This window comes from Zalophus californianus, chromosome 12 (assembly GCF_009762305.2).
Source record: "Zalophus californianus isolate mZalCal1 chromosome 12, mZalCal1.pri.v2, whole genome shotgun sequence".
In the NCBI taxonomy this organism is placed as follows: domain Eukaryota; kingdom Metazoa; phylum Chordata; class Mammalia; order Carnivora; family Otariidae; genus Zalophus; species Zalophus californianus.
This window is the reverse complement of record NC_045606.1, coordinates 28,614,821-28,625,365: the sequence shown is the minus strand read 5'-3', so window position 1 is coordinate 28,625,365 and position 10,545 is coordinate 28,614,821. Positions and strand designations below refer to the sequence as shown.

At 34.1% G+C, this 10,545-nt stretch overlaps 1 non-coding gene across 1 annotated transcript; it reads left to right on the top strand.

The window, feature by feature from the left end:
- The first annotated feature begins 2,639 nt into the window (after positions 1-2,639).
- LOC113912080 lies at positions 2,640-2,743 on the top strand. The gene has a single exon (XR_003516702.1). It is a non-coding gene; the product is annotated as a U6 spliceosomal RNA (small nuclear RNA).
- Positions 2,744-10,545: the final 7,802 nt, after the last annotated feature.

The window sequence follows — 10,545 nt, the reverse complement described above, 5'->3', positions numbered from 1 at the left end:
AGTCTGGAAAGGTACATAGTTGGGAAAGAACGATCAAAAGGAATAAGGGACTAAAAGATTGAGAAATAGGCTTGATGAGACATGTTAGAGGGCAAGTCCTAAATATGTTAAATATGTAAAATTCTGTTATTGGAAGAGTTTTTGTATTATTTCCACTATTCCATTGGGAATGTTAGCAGGAGAAAATAGAACTATAAAATTTTACTCACTTTATTTTGATCTTTCATCAAAGACACTTAAAGATGTGCTCATATTAGACATATTTACCAAACAAGAATATGCAATATTTGGAGATCAGCAATAATACTTTTTATTACAAATAATTATTTTATTAAAAATAATGACTATTTTTGTGGACAAGATCCAATGGAGTAAATCCTATTTCTATCAAATATTCTTATTAAATATGGGAAATATTTTCATATGATTTTATTGAACCAAAATATCCAGTTATTGGAAGACATTTTTAAAATTAGCAATGAATTGAGGCGCCTGGCTGGCTCAGTCGGAGGAGCATGCGACTGTTGGTCTCTGTGAGTTCAAGCCTCACGTTGGATGTAGTTTACTTAAATTAAAAAAAAAAAAATTTTTAGGGGCGCCTGGGTGGCTCAGTCAGTTAAGCGTCTGCCTTCGGCTCAGGTCATGATCCCAGGGTCCTGGAATCAAGCCCCGCATTGGGCTCCCTGCTCAGTGGGAAGCCTGCTTGTGTTCCCCCTCTCACTGTCAAATAAATAAATAAAATCTTTAAAAAAAATTTTTAAATTAGCAATGAATCAAGACACTTATTGAGCAGTGCAGTATTTCAAGCATATTTTGAAAAGTATTGTGCGTACTCTGAAAGTGAAATTTCTAAGACAAAAGGATTATCTCACAAACTAGTGTGTTGTTTTTTTTACAGATGTTTATCTTCTGAAGGTTTAAGATTATATGTAATTTCAGGATTTCTAGAATATGACAATACATATTTTCTTTCTATTAAAAATAGAGAGACTCTATTTTATAACCAAATATTTCCTCATTTTTATAGTGAACAATGCTTGGATAAGAAAACAAATAAATACAATGGAGATAAGAAATGCAGTTTGTAAAGAAATGTTGAAAAATCGAGGTTTCATTTTATTTGGGAGTAAACCAAATTAAAAACAAAACCCAAAACATTGAAACAAGTCCAGGTGCTTTTTTTTTTTTTTTTTACTTTATGGAAAACTTACAGAGTATATTATGGCCACTATGTTATGAGGCTTTGTAGAAACTGGACAATTCGGGGGTCCTCAAGGATTAACAACATTATAAACAAATAGGTCACAGGACACTGACTCCATTTAGTTTGTCCTGTACTAAATATATAAAAAGTACAGTAAAACATTGTGCCTACTACAAATTTAATACATATAATAAAAATTTAGAAACTAATGGTTTCCTATGTCTCTATGCCAAGTTGATTATAGGAAAATTAACAGGTGGACAAGAACAATTTCTTAATTTATAAATTATTTGATTCACATATTTATTGCCAATGTTAATCATTATTTTTAATCTGATTTGTCTTGGAAAACTATATTAATGATCACAAGCAAATGGAAGACTTTTGTATTATTGTACAAAGAATCCGAAAGAGATTGCACTTACAAGTAATGAGGTCTTACTTTAGAAAATTTCTTCACTACAAAATGGTACACAACTCTAATTTATGAAATCATCATGTTTACTCTCTGCTAAAAAAATACAGTTTTTAATCTGTAGACTTTACATTACATGTATTCATACAGATACTACATATGTTTCAAATTATATGTCATATAAATTGACAATGCTTCAAAGATAGTGATATGGATATTTTTATCCTGTTCAACGTTTTCAGCTCTAATCCTCACACTTCATAGAGAGAACACTTACAATTTTAAAACAATATTTTCCAGCAGGATAAATACTTTACAGTGAAAGATAAATACAAAGGATAAAGAGTCAATTAACTCGATATCATTTTTCAAAAAAATGGACTGTAAGAAAGGATCTCAATTATTGTTTTTATGATTATATTTTATTTTTATTTAAAAGAGGACAAAGGTCATTGTGCTTAATGCACAGGCCTCATAAGGAACTATAAGGTTTTTTCATTTACTATCAGTTACTCACTGATGTCTAGATAAATCTTTACAGTACCATAAATTTCCACAATATAAAATCAATAAAAGGCTACATGGCATGCCCTCTGAAAACATCTGCACTTGCCATCTATAATATTTCTATACCAAAAAAGAGATTGTGTTCAACCTTTCCTTTAAACAATACTAACTAATTTGATGCAAGTCTTTGGATTATGGTACAAAGATTTCTCTTGGATAGGAACAGGAAAAAAATCAGTATCTTAGGCTTTTAATGTGAAAACTGGAAAACTGCCTTTCCCTTCGTGTAGTCATTTCATCAAAGCAAACTATGAGCTCAAAATCGTTTTTGATACCAAAACTATACCACAAAGCCCGCAAATATGCTATCTGGTGTTCTTCCACAACCACAGAAACTGAAGGAATATTTGCTATCATTTATAGTTTAATTCCATCTTTAAGTAACAAGAGAGAGGTCACCAAGTATACAAGTGTGTCATTTAATAAGAATGTGAGTGCTCGCTTCAGCAGCACATATACTTAAAAAAATAATAATAAAAAAGAAATGATACAGAGAAGGCTAGCATGATCCTCTGTGCAAGGATGACCTGTAAATTCATGATGCATTCCATATTAGGGGAGAGAGGGGAGAATGTGAACTAGTTCTATAAAAATAAGGGTACTGAACTGTCTCTGGATTGAAATTGAAAAAATTCCCAGTGATTACAATTTTCACCTGCAACATGAAGTGGCTGTTTTAATCTGTCAAACCTAAAAAAAAAAAAAAAAAAAAGAATAGAATGGGTATATCTTAGATTTTTTCGAAACTGAACTCTTGAGCTCATCTCTCAAAAAAAAAAACTTTATGTTTAATAGACTGTCATGTAAATTCAAATTCAAGCTGAGAGAGAATATTTATAGAAGAGAGTGAATAAAACATGAAAACCATGGAATTTTAAACAGAGTTAATACTGTAGGGAAATGTATTATTAATGCTTGTAGAAAAATATGGGTATTTGATGGGGAAGGGCTAAATAAGGATTTTGACAATTTTTTAAAAAGATTTTATTTATTTGAGAGAGAGAGTAAGCAGGGGAAGGGGCTGAGGGAGAGGGTTCTCTGCTGAGCAGGGAGCCCGATGTGGGGCTCGATCCCAGGACCCTGGGATCATGACCTGAGCCGAAGGCAGACACTTAACCAACTGAGCCACCCGGGTGCCCAGGGTTTTGACAATTTAATGATGAATTGGTAAAAGAGAAATGTAATTTAAAGAAAATTTCCCCTACTTTTAAATCAAAATTAGTGCAATGTGGAAGTTTCACAAACATATTTTTATAATTTTATATATGTATTGCATTTGTATAGTATAGTAAGTAAAACTTTTAAGGCAATATTGTTAATATATTTCCTAAGAAATTATGTTTGAAACATGAAATCATAAATCCATTTTTGCTTGTTTAAAAACACATGCTAACATCCAGAGCTCAAAATATGCTGAAGCAACGTGCTCTAGTAAAATTCAAGACTCAGTCTACACTGAGAAATTTGATGTAACATAAATGTATGGCTTACCAATATTTCTCTGTGCCCTTAATAGTATTCTTGTTTTTTACAATTTTTTTTATTTTACAAATCTTATGATAACTTTACAGTTCTACCTTTTAGACAAAGTAGAGTTTTAAAAAAGAAGTAGCTTTTAAATATGTGTTTAATAATAGATCTGTATGTTTGACCTAAATAAGCCACTGAATAGAGTAGGTTTTATAGAACAGGCCTCATGGCCCACTCCCTTCTATTTACTCCTCTAGCCAGTTATAGAAAATCTTTTGAAAAATTATTTGAAAGGTAATATATACTCATGGTAAACATAATTTAAAAATTAAAGAAAAGTATAGGCTAAAAAGCAAAATATCTCTCACTTAACTCCTTCCTTCCAGGGTCTCCTTCTAAGATATTTATTATATTTACATACATTTTCTTGCTAATATTTAGTATTGCCACTGTACATACATACATCATTTGTTTTAAACAAATAACTCTCCTCAACTATGTTGTTTGCAGTAAAAATATAAATTAGCCATATTTCCATACCAATTCATACAGATCTCCCACATTCCCACATGAAATGGAAATCCTTGAACATGTGTATCATTATAACTTCTTAGAATATATTAGTCAGATAAATTTTTAGAAATAAAATCTTTGGCAAATACTGGCTGTGAAAATAAATTTGACTAAAGATGTCCATATATCAGATTTATTCAATCCATTGCCTGCAAATTTCTGAGATTGATAGATTTTTTTTAACAAGCACAACTAAAGAATAATTTAATTCCTATTAATACTGATGTTACAGACTGAATTTGTCCCCCCTCTAAAATTCATATGTTGAAGGCCTAAACACTAAGCTAGCTTTATTTGGAGATGGAACCTCTAAAGTAACTGAGGTTCAAAGAGGTCATAAGGGTGGGACCCTATTCCAATAGGATTAGTATCCTTACAAGAAGAGACACTAGAAGTTTGTTTGCTTTCTCTCCTCCCACACAGACAGAAGAAAGGCCATATGTGGACATAGCAAGAAGGTGACCATCTATAATCAAGGAAGTGTGCCTTCACCAGAAAACAGCCTTGCTGACACATTGATCTCAGAATTCCTCAGCCACCAGCACTGTGAGAAAATAAATTTCTGTTGTTTAAGCAACCCAGTCTTTGGTATTTTCTTATGACAGCCCAAGCCGACTTAGACAACTGATGTTGTTAACACAATTTTCAGTTAATTAGAGGGAATAATTATCTAAATAAAAAATGCTGATAGTTATCTAGAACAGCTTTTACACTTTCCATTTGGCTAGATATGACTTGTTGATAGCCAATTCAATGCATTTTCAAGTAAAAAGTATGTGTGTATATATAAAGATGACATAAAGGGTGAAAAACAGACTCATGTCTTGAGAAATGTAATTCACAAAATGTTTCACTTTCTTTCTTAGAAAATACCTTTTTAGAAAGATACTCATACTCCAAAGAGTGCTTATAAAAACTAAGAAATGAGATATTTCTCAAAATATGAAAAGAGTAAATGAAAATAAAGCCACAGTGTAAAGGGAGAATTTTTGAATGTGTGTCTGTAGTCAACCAGCAACCATTTCATTGAATGTCTATTCATAAGCAAGTTATTGTTTCATGCATGGAATAGAAATCAGTATGGAATAGAAATCCTTACTCACATAACACTCAATTAACATTTAGAAGTAAATTTCATGTATCCATTTATTATATACTTACTCTTCTACATCCCTGAAAATAAAAAGCACACATTGCAAGATAAAAGAAGTATTATTATTGAAACTTCACAGATGAAGAAACTCAGGCTCAGAGAAATTGGGAAATGCCTCCAAGTTTCCAAAACCAGTAAGTTACAGCATAAAGATGCTAACCAAGATTTTATGAGTATCAAAGCTTGTGTTCTTTCACCTGAAATGTGTTCTTTCTCTCATATACCCTCAAATTTGTGATGAACAAACTCTGATGAGTGTCTATTCTACATTAGCTCTGGTTAGAAAATAAACAAGGGAGGAGCACAGTGGTGTGGGATCGAGAAGAAATGGACAGAGTAAGCAAAGCAATAGATGCTCTGACAGAAGCAGGCCCAGGGAGCATGGAAATAGACAGCTGACAGTCTGGAGAATATCAAAGAAGGCTCCCAGAGAGGGTGAGGCTTGGAATGGTTTTAAAAGACCCATGAGAATTATCCAGATCAACAAGGGAATGAGAAGTCTAAAACATCTGCTGTCAGACTTCAGTTTCCTGTAATATGGAAGATGCAAGCTAGCTTACTGCTCCAAGGTCTTGTTCATGAGAAGACACAGTATGTGTATGAATAAATACTGTATACATTTAAACTACATTGATATTTACATACTTATAGTCATTATAGCCATAATTACATTTATATGTACATATATTACATATGTGCATTTATTATTTTATTTCTTTGTCAGAGAGAGAGTGAGCAAGCGAGCACAAGCAGGGAGAGCAGAGGGAGAAGCAGGCTCCCTGCTGAGCAAGGAGCCCTAATATGGAACTCGATCCCGGGACCCTGGGATCATGGCCTGAGCCAAAGGCAGACACTTAACTGACTGAGCCACCCAGGCGTCCCACATATTTGCATTTAAATTTAGTTCTACATCTATAGTTACTGGAATCCATGAGTTCACACCCCACTTCCACTCATATCTCAAGGTCCATTCTAGTTTGCTCCCTTTCCATATTTGTAACTTCCTTCTTGGACAGTGAGAAACATAGGTCCCATTATTCTTAATTTACTAACATTTCTTTCACCCTCTATACTAACCAATCTCTCACTAACCACAGCCCCCCATCCCTTGTGTGGACACCTTGTTTAGCAGCTCTTGCACCAGGATAAACACCACCTTCACCTCATTCAGGGTTTAATATCTCACACTCATCCACCCCACATAGAGATACCCTCCCACCCTCCTTGGACTCTGAACCCCACAGCAGGCCAACCCTCCACAGGGATGTCCCACATTAGGCTATCCCAGCCTTTCCATAGGGATGACTTCCTCACCCCGCTTTGATTACTAACATTGCTCCCCAGGCCCACCCCAAGGTGCTTATTGTGCTTTGCCCCACCTAAAGGCGGAATTGCTCAGGAAGAGGAGATGGAAGGGGAAAGGGAAAGGAGAAGAGGGAAGAGAAAGGCTCACAAATCATAAGAACACAGCTTGCTCTTTTTCCACTGGAAAGTCGACAGCGGCCATTCTCAAAAAGGAAACGTCACAGATTCTGTGGTTTGAAAACCATAGCCAATATATAACTCTGTACTTGGAGTAGGAAATAAATATATTGTTTTCAAAATACAAACTAGTCAAAATGAAGCCAGACAAAGTCTTCTTGGATAAGGTTAAGATCCTGCGGTGAGGAGGAAAAAGCGAGATTTTTGTATTTATCGAAACGAAGCTTGGATTTTAAAATATCACCAGAGAAGACAGACATCTCAATTTTTAGGGAATAACCGTTTACTGGATTTATTCCACTCAATATTTATTAGCATTACAGAGTGAAAGATCATTAGATGACCCTAAATAATACAACAGCAGGAAATCCTCAATGGCCTTAAATTTTAACTCTCTCTCTCTCTTTGAATCTCTCTCTCTCTCTTTCTATATTTATCTATCTATCTATATATATTTAACATTACTGTATATAAATGTTTAATATCATTACATGTATGTACATATATGTTTAATATAAAACTTCTTTTACAATGAAGGTATCTGGATACTTGTGGGAAAATCTATGATTGGTTATTTAGAAAGTCATTGTCTTGTTTTTGTATTGTCCAATAATGCAAGACTAATGAATAATTATTTCCCAGTCATAAAATGGGATAATATATGATCTTAAAAACAATTTGGGATATTGATAACTGCTTTTTATCTTTTTGAATAAAAACCTAGTATATGCCAGTATACCTGAACATGATTTTATATTTAAAAAACAAATGAATGTATCTATATATTTGCGCATATGTATATAGGAAAAGGTCTGATTGGGTATAGATTAAAATATCATTATGTTCTGGGGTTAGAATTGGTTTTATGTTTATTTTTTGTTGTTTTTCTCCAAATCATCTTTTTGTTCATTTTCTTTCTCCATTTCTTCAACAAATATTTATTAACTCTCTCTTATTCCAGGCTCAAAGAGAAAATTTTATTTCTTTTCTTTAAATATAGTATACCTTAATATTCTTTCTAGCTAAGTACATAAGTGCCCTCTCTTCTTATTTATAATTACCCAAAAAGACATCTGAAAAAGCATCCTAGAACACCTCAATTTATATGCTGAGTGATTTAAGTCTTGGAAAAGATTAAAATTAAACTAAGCACTAAGTGAATCCTTTGAATTTCACCTTTAAAAATCAGAAAACTTAGGGAAAGTAAAGGGAGAAACTTTATCTCTGAGCATATATAAAATTCTCTGTACAAGAAATTGTGGCAAATGAGGCTCCTGGGTGGCTCAGTCGTTAAGCTTCTGCCTTTGGCTCAGGTCATGATCCTGGACTCCCGAGATTGGAGCCCCACATTGGACTCCTTGCTCAGCGGGGAGTCTATTTCTCCCTCGGCCCTTCAACCTGCTTGTGCTCTCTCACTCCATTCGTGCTCTCTGGCCTTTGCCCTCGCTCTCTCAAATAAATAAAATCTTAAAAAAAAAAGGAAAAGGAAAGAAACTGTGACATGTATTAGTTTGAGCCGTAGGTACACAGTGAATAACTTAGCAAATTGATATCTCTCTCTAGCCATTGCAATAAAACCAAAGAAATAAAAATTCTGGATCCTGATTTCTAGTATAAAAAAACTGTGATTATTAGAAAAATGTTATTCTACCTATCTAGACCAATTTGAATCACAGTACATCCTAAATTTTTTGTATGATCAAGTAGATTAATTTGAAATATTAATTTAATGCTTACTAAATAGGGGGGTGATGACAAATTACAGGAAAATATTTTTTTTATTTTGATGTTTCTTGTGAGCACAGACAATTTCAACATTAGTAGCTACATTCTGTACCATTTAGTTTCTATAAATTGGTTTAGGTGTTTGTGTCATAAATAACAACACATTATCAAGAGGAGTTAAGGGTGCGGTTGTAACTTACATACAAAGGAGTGTGACTTCATGAAAGTAGGTACACCCTCTTTATGTTAGATCCAGAATACGAAGATGCTTCAACAGACCAAAACAATATTGTATCGCTTACCTTCTTCTTTTGCTCTAAATTTGGAAAACAGTCAGTAAGCATCAGGTGAGATGTAAACCATTATTTTCTCTAATGTACATTGTATGTCTTTGAACTTTTAGTAACGTAAACATTCTCCTGAATTACTGCTTTTGAATTATGAAAAGCTCAATTTTGTAAGCACTTCTCTATGTTATGAATTGTAACCATGAAATTTTCAAGTAGGATGCTGTGCATCTCTCAAAAACATGAGGTCTGTTTGTGAAGTGTTGCCCCACACCAACAGTAAATCATGTTAGAGTGAGATGGTTCTAATATCTGCGATCCTACAGTTTGACCACGGCAAGCTTTCACGTCTCCCCCTCCCATCTGCAAAGAACAAAGAGCCTCTTTCACCTTGCTTTCTATATTCCCTACAGCAGGCTGGCTTACAAAGATTCACATACAAACGTAGGTGTTGTTGCTGCTACTCCTACTTTCTGTATTAAGGCACGGAAATTTGGGGATTATTTAAGAAATTATCATACTGTAACAATAGAGTTCTTTATAATACTCAAAATAATGATTTTGAGCAAAGGAAAAAATAAAGCACAGGAAAAAAATAGGAAAAGGGATGAGCATAGATGTAACTGGACTTTGCTAGTGTGTGAACAAAATGATATACTTAGCTATGCTATCATAACGCCAGACTAGTAGTTAAAACATGCAGATTCCAGATCCACATCTATCGTTCTTGCTGTAGGCAAGTTTGCTCTTACTTGACGCAAGTTTGGTGGGCCCGCTTTGCTTATTTGCAAAAGAAGAAATTCCACTAGATGAACTCTGTAATTACATTCAGCTAGGATATTCCCATTCCGTATTTTCACTAATGCATGAAGTCAGGCGCTTTAAGTTACAAGGCGCACTAATGTATCTGAGAAGTTTATCTTAGAGTAAAGAACCCAGCACTGACAGTCCTCCAGGGTTTGCTCTAATTCTAGATGGTGGAAGGTATTCAGCAAAGTTATTTAAATTCTCTGGACTTCAGTTGCCTCACCGATAAGGTAAAAACAAAGGCAAAATTATCTCTAGCTTTCCATTAAGCCCTAATATTCAGCAATTCTATCAACAGTCCAGTTTGCATACATTTTATAGAAATAGAAAGCAATATCACTAGTGTGCTTCTACGTAAAGGGCATAAACAAGCTCTCTATATAAAACTTCCTTTATAAAGTGTTATCAAGAAGTTAGGCAAAAATCTGTTGACTCATAAATAATTTTTAAGAGACCATGACATTGTTGCCAACCTTTTCCTCACTTATCATTGTAGTATCAGGAAACTCTGTGTGAACAATGAGGCAGAGAGAACAGAAGTGCAAATTTATAGTTAGCTCCTAGCCCCAAGGTCAGAGTCACATTCCTCCTGGATGATGTACTCCCAGCACAGGAGCTCCACTAGAGACTGAAATAGAGTGCAATGCCTTCCTTTCTGAGAGACAGAAGGGATGCTTATACCGTGGCTAGTCAAGGGCGGGAAGATGAAAATTTTCTCAGATTAAGCTCTGAAGCATCATTTAGTTTTGTCTATAGCCTTATAACATCTCAGATTCTCCATATACAAAAAAGTGAATCACCGGAATTCATCTTTAACAAAAAATGGAAAATGATATGTCAATTTAAACATTAGCCATTAGTA